Raw genomic sequence first — 16,626 nt, 5'->3', positions numbered from 1 at the left:
TAGAAACAAGCCATGCTCATTGACAGCTGTAACTTTGTATGATATATTGAAACAGAACAAGACTTACAGAGTACATCAAAAAAAGAAATACTGAGTCATTCTTTTTGGTAAAAGTATCAACATATGTTTTGTGGTTGGTTTTGCTTTTCTTTGTTCTGTTTTATGAAAATATATTTGAGATGTTACATTAAAAAGTGATCCTGCCCACTAACTTCTCTGTGAGGTAAATGGAATTCATTTTAGCTGAGGCTAGAGTAGGTATTATTCAAACCACTGGGGCATCTGAGAATATATTTTAAGGAGTCATCTCACAGTAATTCTTTTGTGTGAATGAGTCTTCTAAACCATCTACACCTTATGAATAAACAGCAGGAAAGGTGAGATAAGAGAGGGGACAATGAGTTCAAATAGCAAGGGTGGAAGGGACTGTACAGTCTGTGTTACTTCTTCCTACTGTGTCAAAATGCATGACTTCCACAGTGATTGAGGCATGTTTTGCTATTTTAGCTTTCCCACACTGTCTCAGGAGCACAGGGAATGCTTAGAAATACAGCCATATCTAACCTTATCTTCATAGTAATCCTGTGACTCAAAACCATACATAGCACAGCTGAAACTAGTCAGTAAAGAATGACATCTTGAGTTACTTTTGTCACTGTTATAGGGATTCTTCAAGACCCCAACATGGTTATCCCAAGGGTTGTATCCAATGGTAAACTAACCTAAATCCTATTCATTCCAACAGGTCCCCTCTAAGTGGGAATAACACTGAATGGAACCCAATGTGGCCATAGGGCTGTGGTGCCACAATGGCATGGTGTGGTACCAAGTGTGCCATATGGGTGGTGTTGGCTCCAACCCCCATCAGCATTCAGTATGACTAGGTGAACTGGGTGAACTAACCCACACTAGTCTTGGCAGACTGGAAGTTTGAGGTGCTGGGTAGGATCTCAACAGAGGCATGTGGGGCTGGTCTTGTAGAACTGTGTCTTCCTGCCCCTTCTCCCCATATCAGCCTGCTGCCAGCTCCCAAAATAACTACACAGAGGATGTGGAAACCTACTGAATCGTGTGGACTGTGATTCAGGAATGGAGTGGAGAGAATTGATCCTCTAAAATCAATGATGATCCAGTACAGCTTTTGGACGTATTCCCCCAGGAGTGCTTGAAGAGTGAGGGGATTTCCTGATGTCTTATAGAAACATAGAAACAGAAAACAGAGTGAGTCAGAAAGGGTCTCCCGGGCCATCTAGTCTGACCTCCAGCACCAGCCGGCTCCGCTCACGACATGCCCACCATGTGGACGTCCAGCCTATCCTTGAACTTATGATGCTTTTAGAGTTTTTATTATTGCTGTATCTTGCTTAAGTGTGATAATATGTCTATATGGTTGCTTTACTGAGACTTGTTTGATTAATATTGCACACCATTCTATGGTCCCTTGGAAAGAAGGATGGGATATAAGAATTTGAAATAGATCACAACACAAGGTTGTTCTCCTTGATATGAACATGTACACTCCGAATATGTATGCAGCACATGCATATGCAAGCTATAGCTGCTCACAGCAGCTTACACGTTTGCCACATGAAATGGTCGATAAATATGCGCACATCACATTTTTTTTCCATGTTGAGAAAATCGAATGGATTTCGGAAAGAGCCATTCTGTGTCTGTCTTGGTGATGAGTTCAGCTTCTTTTGTCAATCATGTTACTGACCACTTCATTTAAACAACTGTCAAAAAAGAATATTTTATTTTACAGTTTCTGGGTAGGATTAGTTTCTTGGCATCTAATACGCACATGCTGTTGATAGTAGACTAAGATATTTAATCCTATAGTGAACTATGTCCTAGATGAGAACAGTATTATATGAAAGCCCTAAGCATCCCCTCAACCTGAGCTGAAAAAGGGAAGAAGGGAAAGGAAAGTCATATAGCAAAGCCAGCATGATAATCACACATATTTGTATAACTTTGTCCTTAACAGAGGTTGGTCTCACCTGGACATTTGATGGTGTGCATAACCATGGAAAAAAGTGTCACAGAAGATATTTGCAGCCTGTTATTTCCTTTTACTTGGCACAGCTCTTTGCAACCTAAGGCTACACTTGCAGAGAGGATTAGTGGCTTTTCTTTTCAGCATGGTAGATGTGCCAGACAGATGCCTCTATTAGCATTGTCTCTGGTGAAAGGTTTGCTTCATGCCAATCTTCAGAAACCTATCACAAAGGCTAGCCCCCTCCCTATGAAATTTCTAGGGTCCATTTGGTATCTTTTTGTCCCTTTTTTGAGCAGTAATCATGAACTTGCTGTGGCAATTTGGTCTGTTGATGGCCATGGAGAAAGATCAGCAGCATTCCTAGGCACCATTAAGTAGTCTAGAAGTCTTAATTCAAATAAAGGTTGTGGTTATTAATTTTTTACTGCTTTTTAGACATGGGGCCCTCAAAGCAGTAAACAACATAATGCAATGTTTTTAAAATGTAAGAGCCAAAACAATCAAGCAGTGTTTTAACTTTTCAAATTTACACACATATATAAAGCTGATAAAAAGCGGAATACGAGGATAAAGAAAGTGGATTATCATGAAAGGCTGTACGACAAAAAGTATTTTTTACTGGTTGCCAAAATGAGGAAAGAAAAGAAAACAAGAAAAGATGAAGCAAATTCTGGAACTTAGGTGCAACTTTAGAGAAGACATGCATACTCAGCTACCTGACACAGATAAAGGCAAAACTCTGAGTAGAACCCTCTCCAAACATCTCAGCAGGGAAACACAATGGAGGCAGTTCCTCAGCTACTCTGGTCCCAAGCCATTGAGACATCAGATATGTACTAAACGTGTCATTTGCCATAGAGTTATATTGTTCCCAGAGCAAGAATGTTTACACAGTGATGAAAGTGTCCAGTCCAAAGAACTCCTTAGCTATTCCTTTGCATGGAGTTGCACCTAACCTCTGAGCAAATATGCACAGGACTGCAATATAAATATGTGATTGCAGTCCATTTTGGGATGGGAGCATCACTTTAAACTAATAGTTTACGATACGCAAAATGTATGGTGTGCGTGTCATGCATACTGTCTCTCCTAATACCTTCAGTGTCTTGTGTTTAATTCTGATGGACAATTACAAATGATAGTGTAACTTCTATTCATGAGTTTTGATTGTGTGACCAATTCTCCTGGAAATGAGGCTACATGCCTTCCTCCAGAAGGATTCCAAAGAACCAGCTCCCATGGCAGGCTGCCAATCTCTTCTGCTGATACGCTATCACTGTAAACACCTCTAATTTGATTGCACTAATGGCCGTTTCTGTTTGCACATAATCTTACAAAGGGAACAGTGAAAGAATGTTTGGTGTTCACAGCAACATAGCTCAATTCCTGCAATGCCAAAAATCCTACAAACTCTCCTTCGGTACTTCCCCAGAAAGAAGTCCCACATTCCCAGCCTATTGTTCAACAACCAAAATGTAAGTACAATCAAATTGGATAGCATGAAGCAGAAAATCCAGGAAAAAAATCTCAGAATGTCAGGAAAATTGCTTTATTCTTATGAAGTCCCTATTTATTTAAGAATAATGCAAGTTTCACAACATGAGAAGGCAAAACTCCCTGGAGAAGATAATAATGCTAGGGAAAGTTGGTCAAAGAAGGAAAACCAAATACGAGATGAACTGACTCCATAAAGGTAGCCACAGCCGAGTTTTCAAGGGCTGCCATGAATAGGAGCACTTTCATTATACCATAGCCATAAGCTGAGACAACTTGGCAGTTTATACGTACCAACAATGCAGCTCTTAGCATCCAAGGCATCTGTCTTTGTGGCTAAAAGGGTCAGATTTATTTTTAATGAAACATGTTTTGAATTAAAGTTATCCACATTGATTTGTCTATTTAGCATGTCCAGTTCTGCACATAATCCCCGGTTTTACATTTTAGGTTAAATTTCCAGACATACATGTTTTGGCTGCATGTGGGTAGCTCATGCATGTCCTTGCATGAACGCAGGACAGCTAAAGCTGGGCATAGGGACATCTCTGCCAGCTTCTCCTCCAAAGCCTGTGTGGAATGTGTCCGGTGGAGTAGCAGGGCCTGTATGGGGGTTCTTCTTGCATTGCCCCACAGGGTCCCCAATTGCTGCAGAGAGTTCTTCAGTGGTGATGATCCCCAGACAAAACAGAAGCCAGCCAGAAGCATTGCCACTCAAGACCATCCCCTGTCAGCTGGGTTGTAACACCAAGCTCAAAGGATCTGCCATTCCTTCTTTACACGGGAGGGAGAAGGGTCCTAGGACATCAAAAACATCTGAAGACGTACTGTACCATGGCTGCTGAAATTCAATTAATACATTCAGAATTATCATGTGGCATGACCTTCCTGAGACTGTGCCATTCTCAGGGCTGGTAAAAAACCTGCAGGTTTAAATGCATCCTTCCATTAAACCACCAACACTCCCTCTGGGTTCAAGAAAACTGGTACAAAACCTGGCACACCAAGGGAAGGGTATTAGCTCAACTTAGCTCCTGATGCACTAAGTTTTTCTTAGGGTTTATTAGGATGTAGGAAGGGTTTGCTATTTTAAATTTGGATAAGAATTTAAAACGCAATCCCTTTTCTGAAACTCAATACAATGCACTCTGGACAGGACACTAGCAAATGATTCTTCTGATTCTATTGATTGGCTTGCAGTGTCAAAACAAACTTTATTAATGCTACTGGAATGCCAGGTGCAACACTTTCCAGTACAGAAACAGCCATTAAATTTTTAAATAGGACAAGATTAGAAAAAATGAATTTCATCTTGGCCCCAAGCGTAACTGAAAGCAAAATATTTCTACTCTAAGCATACGTGTAGATGGTAAACTGTTCAGACAATGCAATGTATAGATTCTGCCATGAGTAATTTAATGTACATTAATAAAGTCCATTATTTCCTGCCAAAAGCTGTTGTTTTCAGATAAATCTTTTGCATCTACAGTATAACTTGAAGCAAGTAATTCTTTCAGGTTTTCTTTGTTTTATTTGATAGTGTGTGTCTAGAATCCAAATACAGTTAAACATATGCCTTTTCATATGTATTTATTTTATTAGGTACAGCCAAGTCATTTAAGTCTTACTTCAGGAATATCAGTACAAGATAGACAAGCAGCAAAATAACTCCAATCTGGAAGTCCAAATAAGAGCTAATTCAAATGTTCCAATTGTTATAGTGACAGTGTTGGCTGAGAGTAGTTCCTTATAATCTGATACATGATGAAGAGGTCTTTTGCTTGACATGTTTTTGGTCCATTTATGCAGAGGTGGGTGCTTCCAGAGGTGGGTCATTCAGCAATTCCTACTCATGGTTGCTGTTGTCATCCTAGTTGTCTTCTTTCAACATCATCATCTTCATCATCATCATCATCATCTCTCTACCATCCAGGAGCTGAAGCTCTGAGGACAGTTCACAACCAGGTATTTATTTACCACATCTTCACACTGCTCCACATCTAAACAGATTTCAGAGTAGTGAATGATAAAAGAGAAAAAGGGTGGGTGATCTCCTATGGCCTCTCCTCCAAATATCATTTGTGGAGGGGTCACAAGGTTCTACAGAGCACTGAGGTCTCCTGAGCTCTGTAGCAGTTAAGGAATATCATTAAATGAATAAAATATAAAATAATAAAATAAAATAGTTGCAGAATTTAATCACTACCTCAAAGAATAATATTTGTCTTATCCAAAAAATAAGTGTATCACTCTCCACAATGTCCTGTAGAGGGAGCAACTCTCTCGTTTAGTAAGCAAGGTCCAATTGCAAGCAGGGAAAATTAGGATCTGTCTGGAAAATACTGTCTTGAAGTTACCCATCTTAGGAAGAAAACTAAGCTGTATAGTATTTATATATCAATGTTACTTGTTTGTGTTTAGGCCCATTCTATGCATGCAGCAGAACATGCTGGTAGAAAGGACTTTAACACCTAAGCCCAACCTTAGTGCCCAGCACTGTCAAGCCAATGCCCTTGACCCTACATTTAAAAGCAGCATGGTGGCAACTGCCATTTCCCACAATGCCCCCAACATGGTATTGTCTGGGGCATTGTGGGAAATTGAAATGGTGGCCTCTACCTCTCCAGTGCTGCTTCCTGCAGCCAACAGGGCTGAATGAAATAGATGGCACTTTGCTGAGAGCCTCCACAAACTGGAAGCTGGACCTGATTCTACCAGATCAGAATGCAAATAAGAGGTCACTTCCAGGAAATGATAATTTTGAAAAACTGCAACAGCACATCAGAAGAAGAGATTTTATCCCTTCTGTGCTAATTTTCTACTTGCAAGGAGGGTTTTCCACAGGGGATGTTTAAGAGCAACACCCTTCAACTGCCTTTGTAGTCCGAAACTTTACTGTCCATTCTACCAATGCCAGTTGCAGGATTTTGAGGTCACCTTAATGAGCCCTCATTGAGTCTACCTTCTCACCACTATTGCCCCAAGCTGCAATTAGAGTAAGCCTGTTGAAATGAATAGGATTAAAGTTAGCAATGGCTAACTGAATTTTCATTCAGTTTAATATGTCTGCTATAAGAATGATTATCATTGGATACTAGTCATTGTTCTTCACCTTCTTTCTTAACATTACAGTCACCTGCTTGTTCTTCCTCTTTCTAACCCCTGCTCTTGTTTAGGTCAGAAAAGGAGGCAAGTGAATAAACGTCAACAGTGAAAAGAAGAACCAGGTTCAAGTGGCTTTTTTCAGTGGGCCCCTGCTAGGCTGCCCTACGATTCCTACACTTGAGTCCAGCCTTGTATTCCACCACTTCAGAAGGTGCCATCTCATTCTGCTAGACATTAGACCAGGTATGCAGCTTCTGTGTGAGATATGTTTGCAATTGCATGTTTCTCTGGGGGAATAAAGAAAAAAAAGATGTGCCAATAAGCTCCATTCCATTGTGCATTTGATTAACTGTTTAGCCTGTAGCTCTTTGTTTTTCTGACACTCTCCTAAAAGGGCAGCAGATGTTCCTGAAGGAGCAGGATGTTCTCTGTTTGAAGTTGAATGTTTATCAGAAGTCTAATCTAGGTATTTTGTTTAACATCCCCAGTGTCCTTTATCTGACGGTCTGGGACCCAAAGTCAGCTGTAGTTAAAGAAATGCATCTAAGTACATCCAAGGCAACGCGCTGATTTGTTTTGTACTTGGACTGCTTGTGCATTCTCCTAACTAAGAACTGCCCTCAAGATCTGAGCACCAAATTCCCATGAAGAATCAGAAATTATGATATAGACATATTCTGTCCTAAGATATGACAGAATGAGGGTGAAAAATGGAAAGGGAATACGGAGTAAGGGTTGTTTCCTCATCTATGCGGTTTGCTTTGTAGCCCCACCTAAGAGGCATCATGAATTCTGCTATTCTTCTGTATACCATCTGGAAGATGCAAGCTAGACATTAGAGTGTGTGTCCAAATATAGGCTGTGCCCTTTTGTGGTGGTGGGCAAAATTTCATATGCAGCACTGGTTGGTGGCAAGAAGTTTCTGTGTTTCCCTCCCGAGAATCCCTTCACCCTGACCAATTCTCCTTCGCTGGGCCTGCCATGCTGCCCTTGATTTTTCCACTTCATCCCCTGCTTTATAAGAAATTAGTGGTGACCTCATTTTTCAGGACTGTTCTGCTGCCATTCTCACTTACTGCTAAAGGAACTCATTAAGTGGATTATTTTAAAACATACTGAAGTCCTTGGCTTACTATCTAATTGGTATCTGCAGGTTAATTTCATCACGGTTAAGCCGCAGAGGAGTATCCCAGTGGTAGAAGACAAAACTGTCTGACTTCTGTCAGTGCTGCCCATATTCCAGTGCTGTAGCAACTCCCCATGTTGTTCTGGAGGGCCTTCCAGACCTCTGGAAGAGAAATTGTGTGCAGAATACAAAGGCTGCAGGGAAGGTAGTGGAGCAATGAACTGCATCTCCGCCTGTTTTTGCTGGTGAGATCATCCCATAGAGAGAACACCTCTCAGAGGACACTCCTGCCAGTAGAATCAAGTTTCTAGGGTGCCAAGTGTTGGGAATGGACTAGGGAGTTATTCTTGGTGTGCTTTCCAAGGTCAGGGTTGCAGTGACTCTTTCGATGAGCATGAGAATGGCTAGGAAATGGAGAGTGTGGGAATCAATAGGGCAGAGGAGGGTGAGGTTGTTTTGAGGTTGCCCAGACACTGTGGAAACAGAAAGAGTTCAAAGAGAAGGAAGGGGACAAAGGAGAAAGATGAGCCCTTGCCCTGTCTGGTTCTTGAGCTCCCAGGTAAATGTGTCTAGGATGGTATCCCTAAGCTGGAGAATAACAGTACAATCCTACTCAGAAATCATTCCTACTGAGTTCTCCTGGATGTATTGTTAGGTTAGTAGATAAGAACAGCAGCCTAAGTGCACTATAGGAACTTCGGATAGCACTGAATGAATGCCCTGCCAGCACGTGGAACACTGAAAGTCTGTTTCTAACATACAAGCATACAAAATGCTAATATTTCACCTTGCTCCTCTTCCGTGCGCCTCTGCCTGGGCACTGTATGCATTGTTGTCCCTGTTCTTCCAGCACTAGGAAAGCAGGAGCCTGGCAACAGGCTGCCCACAGCAGGAGCAAGCTGGCAACCTGCTGCTGATATAGGGAACCAGCTGCAGGGCGCTTTGTATTGTCTGGCTGATGGAAAGAGGTGGTGGCGGTGACAGCCTGGTGAACAAGCATCTGGGTGGGTCAGAGAGAGAACATCCGCTTTCCGTTTGCTGGTAGGCTACAGCCTGACAATGTAAGAAGAGAGCTGATGTGCAGTGCCATGAACTGCCTTTTTGTATTGTTTGTCATCAGCCTAAGAGAGCGCCGTGGCAGTGGGAAGGGCAAATACGGGGGTTGTGTGCCACTGGCAAGTGGAAGATCATCTTTGTGCAATCATAATCCACAAAGCACGCGGCATCCCATTAGCTGCCACTGGGATAAAATCTTCCAACAGAATTCAGGGAAAGGTGAAGAATTATTCCCATCCTTGTCTGTGATAAGCTAGTGCAGCCTTCCCCAGTCTTGTACTGTCCAGACACATTTGGACTGCAACACCCAGAATTCCCACTCAATGGCTCTTCTGAATGGGAATTCTGGCAGCTGTAGTCTAATTGCCTCTGAAGACCACCAAGTTGGGAAAGACTGAGCTAGTCCCTTGCCTCAGGCTCCAAAGCTTAAGACAGTCCTTTACAATGCAGATTTTTATTGAGACTTCACAATTAACAAGACATCTAACTCTAAATAGCCTTCTATCAAGCTGAAAGGATCAGCCTCTGTCCATGTAAAGAGAGCCGAACCCAAACTGGAATCTTCTCTTCAGCTTCTTTCAGTACCTCTGCTGGCCCCACCTTCAGGGTGGTTTGGGGGGGGGGGGGACAGCCAGACAGTGCAATCTACAGAAACCATCTAATTGGGCAGCTCATCTCTCTCAAAGCTTCTTTACCGGATCAAGGACTGGGTCCCTTGTTGCTCCTGCTCCCTTTCCAAAGATCCTCCCTTCTCTTCCAGCCTGGAAAACCTGAGAAAGTGACCTTGAAGGAGCTTCAAAGGTTTCTACCCACCCCACCCACCTCTTTCCTCTGCTTCAAAATCCAGAATCCAAGGATGTATCCCCCCAGAGAGTCTGCAAAGAGGAGTGCCTAGCCCACTCCCTAGAATATCCGGTTGATGACAGTAAGGTAAAGCCCCTGCATTGCCAGTATGGCCTCATTGCATTCTAGTGGTGATACAACTCCAGACTTTTTTTTGGAGAGAATCAAGTTTGGTAGGCAATCCATGCCACTCCTGCAATCCATGGGATAGAGGGCATGTAGACCCTGGTCCAGCCAAACCAATTAGCAGAATTTATAGAATCTATCATTGCATCCTTGTCAGATATTTGGCTAATAAGGTACCTGGAGCCCTCATTTGTGATGGTCTCAGCCCTGTTTAGGTGGAAGTTCCCAGCAGGTGGTGCTAAGGGGTTATTGCTTGGCAGTCTGGGCACTGGGATTCACCAAGGTTCAAGTGTTCTGATACTTTTTAAAATCTTTGAGAGGTCACTGGAGTTTGTGGCTGGGCCTTATCACTATGCCAATCATGCCCAGCTCCACTTCAGCTTTTCATCTGATAACAAGGATGGCTCAGGTGTCTCCTGATTCCCATGGTGGTCATGGGATTGTCCCAGCATGTCAGAAGTCCAAGGAATATAGTGGAGGATACTCTAGACATGATTTTGCCAACTGGACCTGGAGATGATTGTCTGAGGTAGTGGATTTAAGATGCCTCCCTTTGTAAACAACAGATCATTGGCTCCCAAGGCATAGTCTTAAGGCAGTTTTTCTCACCCTTGTAATGATGCGGGGCCTAATGAAGAGGGCCCACCCCTAGAGACTAATGAATCTAGATGGTTTCCATGGGGATATGGGGAGATTTTTGGTGATATGGATGGCTTTCCTGTCACAGCCCTGTCAAATGCAGAAATGCATCTTGGGCAAGATTCCTCTTGAGTGCTCTCTGCAGAGTAAAGCTTATATTACTCTGTGGTATATTCCAGAGCTGAGTGCAGTGAAGCAAAATATGAGACAGCTTGAGTGCAGATGAAATAACGCTTCCAGTGGATGCAATTGAACAGTGATGTGTGCCCATGGCCACAAATAATCAAGGGCAGTGAAACTGGCGAAGAAACAATATCTTACTGCCTCTTTGGCATCCTCCATGTGCTGCCAAGTGGAGTTTTCAGACTTGTCCAGCACCTATGCCATCTGGCTCTAAGGATGGGGACGATCCATATGGGGCCACTGTAATATATTTGCTAGGCCATTCCAAGACAAAATCAATTAGGCTGTGTCTTATTCAGCACAATTGTTTGTTTCGTGTCTCTCAGTCACCAGAATGTCTGTTTGGTATGGGATCGTCTAATTCAGCTACTTGCTGTAGGACACTACTGCAAATGTTTCCTTTAAACATATGTTTCGGCAATGTCCAAAGTTGCATCTTTTTTCAGAGAAGTTATTACACAGATAAATTTTGTCCTGGTAACAGTCTTTAATATTCAGTGATGTACACACCCTTTGGAATTATTATTTTCCTGCATCATGGAAATAATAGGTGTAATGGATTCTCTGTACCCCTTTGATAGCTAAAAGACAGAAACTGAAAGAATAAACACTTATTCCTCAGAACACAATGGACTGAGGCTCTTACGGTGCTTTTGATACATGAACAAGTGGCATAAAGACGACAACTTCAAATGGGTGTTTTGACATGGGGTCTACTTTTGTTGCAGCCTATATATATCTGCTAGACAGTTGCACCTATTTCAGACAAATCCATGTATGCATATTAAAAAAGGAAAAAATAAAAATAATTCATGTGCCCATGGGGTTTATTTTGGGAATTCTTCACAAGTACCATGGGTGCCGTATTGGCAATCCCTACACTAAACAGCTTCAGGTCAAGATAGCTGAAAGACTGCCTTCTCCTATATGAGCAAATTAAAAGTCACCCGTCATCTTCACCATTGGCCTGGTTGTATGTTCCACTACCAAGATATGCTAGACTGGTGGCTTCATGAGACAGGGCCTTTTCTGTAGCTGCACCCTGAATATAGAATCCCTTCCCAAGGAAAAGTTGGGCTGTATCCTTATTAATATAGCAAAAATGTATTGTTCTGTAGACCTTTGTTAGATTGTCGAGATTGTTTTGGGTTGTGTTTAAACAATGCTTTTCTTTTGTTATGTTTTTATTGTATTGGTTTACATTTTACTTTGCTTTGAAATCTCTAGTGGGCAGAAAGTGATTTATACATGCTTTGACTAATTAGTATAAAAATAAGATCGGCATAAACATTGTTGCAAGATCATAATGGTCAGAAGGAACAGTTCTGGATGGGTTACTTGCATTTACCTAGGGAGTTATCAGTGAAAAACTGATTTATAGAAAAAAATTATAGAAGAATATTCAGATGGAATAAACATCAGAAGTACTTATAACTAGGTCAAAGATCTACAGATGAATAATGTATAGCTACCATTTTAAAAATCCAGCCTGTGTAGCAGGCAATGCAATGCCACCGTTAAGCAACTGAACTGATGCCTCTGAACAGAAAGTCCAGGCAGAGGAGAGGAGAGGAGTGTCACACATCCATTAAATGCTGCTGCTCTACATGACGCTCATTGTGTGATGCAGATCTATTGTGTGATTCATGCCTCTGTGAAACTCTTCTTTTCTCTTCCAACAACTAACAATAACAAAAAAGGATAATATTTGGATTTTATCACTACCTGCATTTCTAGGAACTTCCTAGAGGTACTGGACAACTTCTGGTACAATGATCCATGATAATCTAAGTGCAGATGATTTAGCAATCTAATCTAATCTAAGCTACACAGGCACCAGGACCAGGTCCATGCAGGTCTTCCACAGAGTAAACAGAACACATTCTCCAGTGGAGTGGTTGTTCTGCAATTCTGGAGCTCTGAAAACTCATTCACAAACAACAACAACAACAATCATAACTTTAAAACTTAGTCATTCGTTCTTCTAGAATGACTAGAAAAAGGAAACTAAGTGCACAATCCTATGTATCTTTGGGGGGGGGGGAGTCCTACCATTCCCAGCATTCCTCAGCTAGTCTTGTCAGTTGGGCATTGCTGAAAACTCTAGGACTTTTTTTCTTCTGTATCATGCAGTTAGAGGGATTTTTGGTAGCTACTGGTTACAGATTCCAATAATAATTTAGAGTACTTGGAGCCAAACAACACATGACAAACATGGGTTTGGAAAATCCTGTTTAGAACTATGCACTCTGTGTGTGTGTGTGTGTGCGCGCGCGCACGTGCATGTGTGTGAAGGACAAGCAAATATTTGAGGACTTGAATCTGGATTGGGATGGTGATGCTCAAGACGGAGCATCTGGATTGGGATGAAATACAACCCTTTCTTTTTCATTCTGCTTCCCCCTCAACTCACAGCCCAGCTGCTGTTTTCCTTGGAAGGTGCTCTGGGCAAGCAGCCTTTGGTGGAAATCCCCTTCCAGGCTGGCCAGCCTCTGGCTGCCTGAAACCTTTGTTATGCTCAGTGCAAGCCACTTAATTTGGCTTCTCTCCCTTCCATTGCCACTGCAAACTACATTCCAAATGCTCCTTGGTCTCTCCCTTTCATCAGCAGCACAGATGAATTGTCATGCAGGAAGAATGTATTTAAGCATCACTTGGGCATGGGAGGAGTCCCTACTCTTCACCCAGCCAGTAAGCAAGATATAAAGCACCACGATATGTTAAATTAGATGTGTCATCTCGTACTTTTAAAATCACATTTTAAGATTACAAGATTGGGTAGGGGTGGGGAGGCCATCAGCACTGGAACGGAGCTCTGGGAAGGCAAGGTCTTTCACTTCTTAACCTCCTGTGCTGCAGTCTGAATAAAAACCTCACACATCATCGAAGCTGATGATGCTATTTGGCAGGAGAGGGAAGCTATCGTTAAACGCATCCTCTTGTTCAACAATAAACACCAAACAAACAATGACACTATGACAATCTACTCATGTAACACCGTGTTTAGCTTGGCTCTGAGGCATGCTCTGGGATAGAAACAAAGCCTATATTTTATGCCTGGGGTTTCTGCATGGGATCTGGAGGCATTTCTCATGGCACCTATCAAGTTCCCCCTGTTCCTCCTGATTTTAATTTCTGGGGTGTGTGCGTGTGTGTGTGCATGCTCGCACGTGCATCTCTCCCTCCCTCCCTCCCTCCCTCCCACCCTCTGGAATACTTTCAGGCTGCAATGCAAAGTGCTGTCCTCCAGCACCATCTCTCTTTAGATTCAAAAAAGGGAGGTTGTGCATTGGAACTCAGATCCCATCTCTCTGGGTCCAGGGCTGGGATGTGTGTGGCCAGAGACAAGACATAAGCAACAGAGGCACCAGGACCGGGGCAACAGAACTTCAGGCAAGACAGAGTCCAAAAGCAAGGTTTAATGGGAAGTCCAACCTATAGCCATGGTACTGTGATGTCTTGCCCGCCCTGTCTGTAAACAAGCCACACACTCACCAGCAATAAAACTAAAGTTCTTTAATGCTAATTGTCTACAAGATTTACAACTGTATAGATAAGCTCTATAGTCCTTGCTATACAGATGTTATACAGATGTTAACCCCATAATGGCTTCTCTTCCCAAGCCCACGTGGGAGCATTCTCCCAAGTCACGCCTTTCCTCTCTCCTATGTAATAAATCTTGCCGTTGTTGATATCTACGTGAAATCCTCCTGTTCTCAGCTTTTGAAAAATCCACAAGGCCTATTGTGTCTTCTGTTTCTGACTCGGGGGAATCAGCATCGGAGGGGGAAGAGGCAGCTTGCTCTGCCTCTTTCTGAATAGAACTCCCAGCTTCCTCTTTCTCATGACGCCCTGGCTCTAATAAAGGACCAGGCGTTTGCTCGACGTGCTGGGAGTCAGAGGAAGATGCAGCAGCTGGCTCTGCTGTCCCTACGCTGAGTTGTGGGGTCGATTCTTGGACACTGGTCGTCAAGTGCAAGTCCTCCTCCTGAGTCTTGCTTCTGCTTCTGTCGGAGCTTCATGCATGACAAGGTACAGGCTGAGGTCAGGAGCCAGAAGAATGCACGCAGACAGGAGGAGGATGTGGTCAGGAACCAGCCAAGGGTCGAAAACCAGAGGATGAACAGATGCACTTACCTTGGACAGGATAACAGAGTGGAAGACACAGCATGGCAGGATACATGGTGTGGCAAGATAAACAGCAAGGTAAGATACGTGGCAAGATGCAGGCGACAACAGGAACCAGATCCAGCAATGGTCAGGCAAGATGCAGGAGCTGAACCACAGCTCACAGGAAGTCCTGTGTTACTGAGGCAACACAGTAAGACAAAATACACTGGGAAGGCAGAATATAAGTCAGGAAAGAGGTAGATACAACAACAAGACAACACGGAAAGGCAGGAAGCAGGAATGGTCAGGCAAAGTGCAGGCACAGCAGCAAACAGGTGAACCTGTGTTCCTGAGGGAGCATGGCAAGGCAGGAGGCACAGCAGCAACCAGAAGCAGGCAGTACAGCAAACAGGAGAGTCCTGTGTTACTGAGGCAACACAGTAAGACAAAATACACTGGGAAGGCAGAATATAAGTCAGGAAAGAGGTAGATACAACAACAAGACAACACGGAAAGGCAGGAAGCAGGAATGGTCAGGCAAAGTGCAGGCACAGCAGCAAACAGGTGAACCTGTGTTCCTGAGGGAGCATGGCAAGGCAGGAGGCACAGCAGCAACCAGAAGCAGGCAGTACAGCAAACAGGAGAATCTGCATTGCTGAAACCAGTTCCGGAAGAAAGAGCCTGCTCTTACACAGCAATTTCTCCTCCAAGACCCCCAGCTGGTGCTTATCAGTAGACTGAAGGCTCCAGCAGGACCTGGGACTGATCCTGCAAATATGATGGCAGTTGTGCTGGTTCTGGTCACAAGAGGACGCATGACACTTGCTCAAAATTGCAAATGTGCCCACTGATTCAAACAGGCGGAGGAACCCCGGATTTGGATCTGCGCATTGATGTAATCTCAAAATCCCTTCCCCACCTCTATTCATGAGTAGAGAAACAGGAGAACAACCGCAGTTCATTTCTGGATAGGAAAGGCAAATTCTCTGACAATTTCCACAGCTGTTGTTCACCAGCTGCGAGCACTAACAGGTTGCAACACAACCTCTTCCTTGTTTCTTAAGTTGGTTTTGGATAATTTTAAAAAATAAAATAAAATACAACAATATTGCAAACTACAGTGCTCTATACGGCCCAGCTTTCAACAATCAATGGCTAGAAAAAGCCAAGATAAACAAATACAAGTATTTTATATTTGACAGCACATAATCACCAATGTGTGCACAGTGGGAAAGTAATTCAAGAGGATGGGTGCCACCACATAGAAGGCCTGCTGCCATGTTGCCTCCAGATGGAGAAAGTGGCACAGAAAATAAAGCCTTCCCCAGTGATTGTCTAATGGGTCTACACAGGGGAAGGTGATATGCTGGGATGCCTGACCTAAGGACTTCATATGTCCATAGTAATATCTGGAACCAATATCTCTGTAACAAAGTTCAACTTCCTATGGGTTGTCCTTGGGATACACATGCTAGACTGCTTGTATGTTGGAGGAGTAAAAAAGGATCTAATAAAGATCTTGTGGGAAATGTTTCAAAATATGCCCTAATTTTAACCCAGTAACGCACTGTGTCAGATCGCCTCTGTCCATATTTGCCACTCTTTAACTAACACGCCCTTTCCATGCAGCATCACAAGGTTTCCACCCCTTTCCTTACGCAGCCTTTGGCTTGCTCCAACATTTTTGGATCCACCAGTGGTGACTTATTTTTCCATCGCTAGAGAAATGCAGACTCAGAATTAAAGATTTTTAAAAAGTTGTAGCAGTAACATAAATACAAACTTTCAATTATATGAAACTTTCATTTGAAAACAAAAGGAACATTAAAGATCATAAATTATGATGCCAGAACTATACAGTAGCAGAGCAGTTTCACCAAAATACAATGTGGAAACATTGTATTTCTGCATTTAAGATTTTCAGCCAGAAGACAGTTTCTCT

This window comes from Varanus komodoensis, unplaced genomic scaffold, assembly GCF_004798865.1.
Source record: "Varanus komodoensis strain SLA01 unplaced genomic scaffold, ASM479886v1 scaffold13_1, whole genome shotgun sequence".
Classification (NCBI taxonomy): domain Eukaryota; kingdom Metazoa; phylum Chordata; class Lepidosauria; order Squamata; family Varanidae; genus Varanus; species Varanus komodoensis.
Note: the sequence above shows the minus strand (reverse complement) of the source record.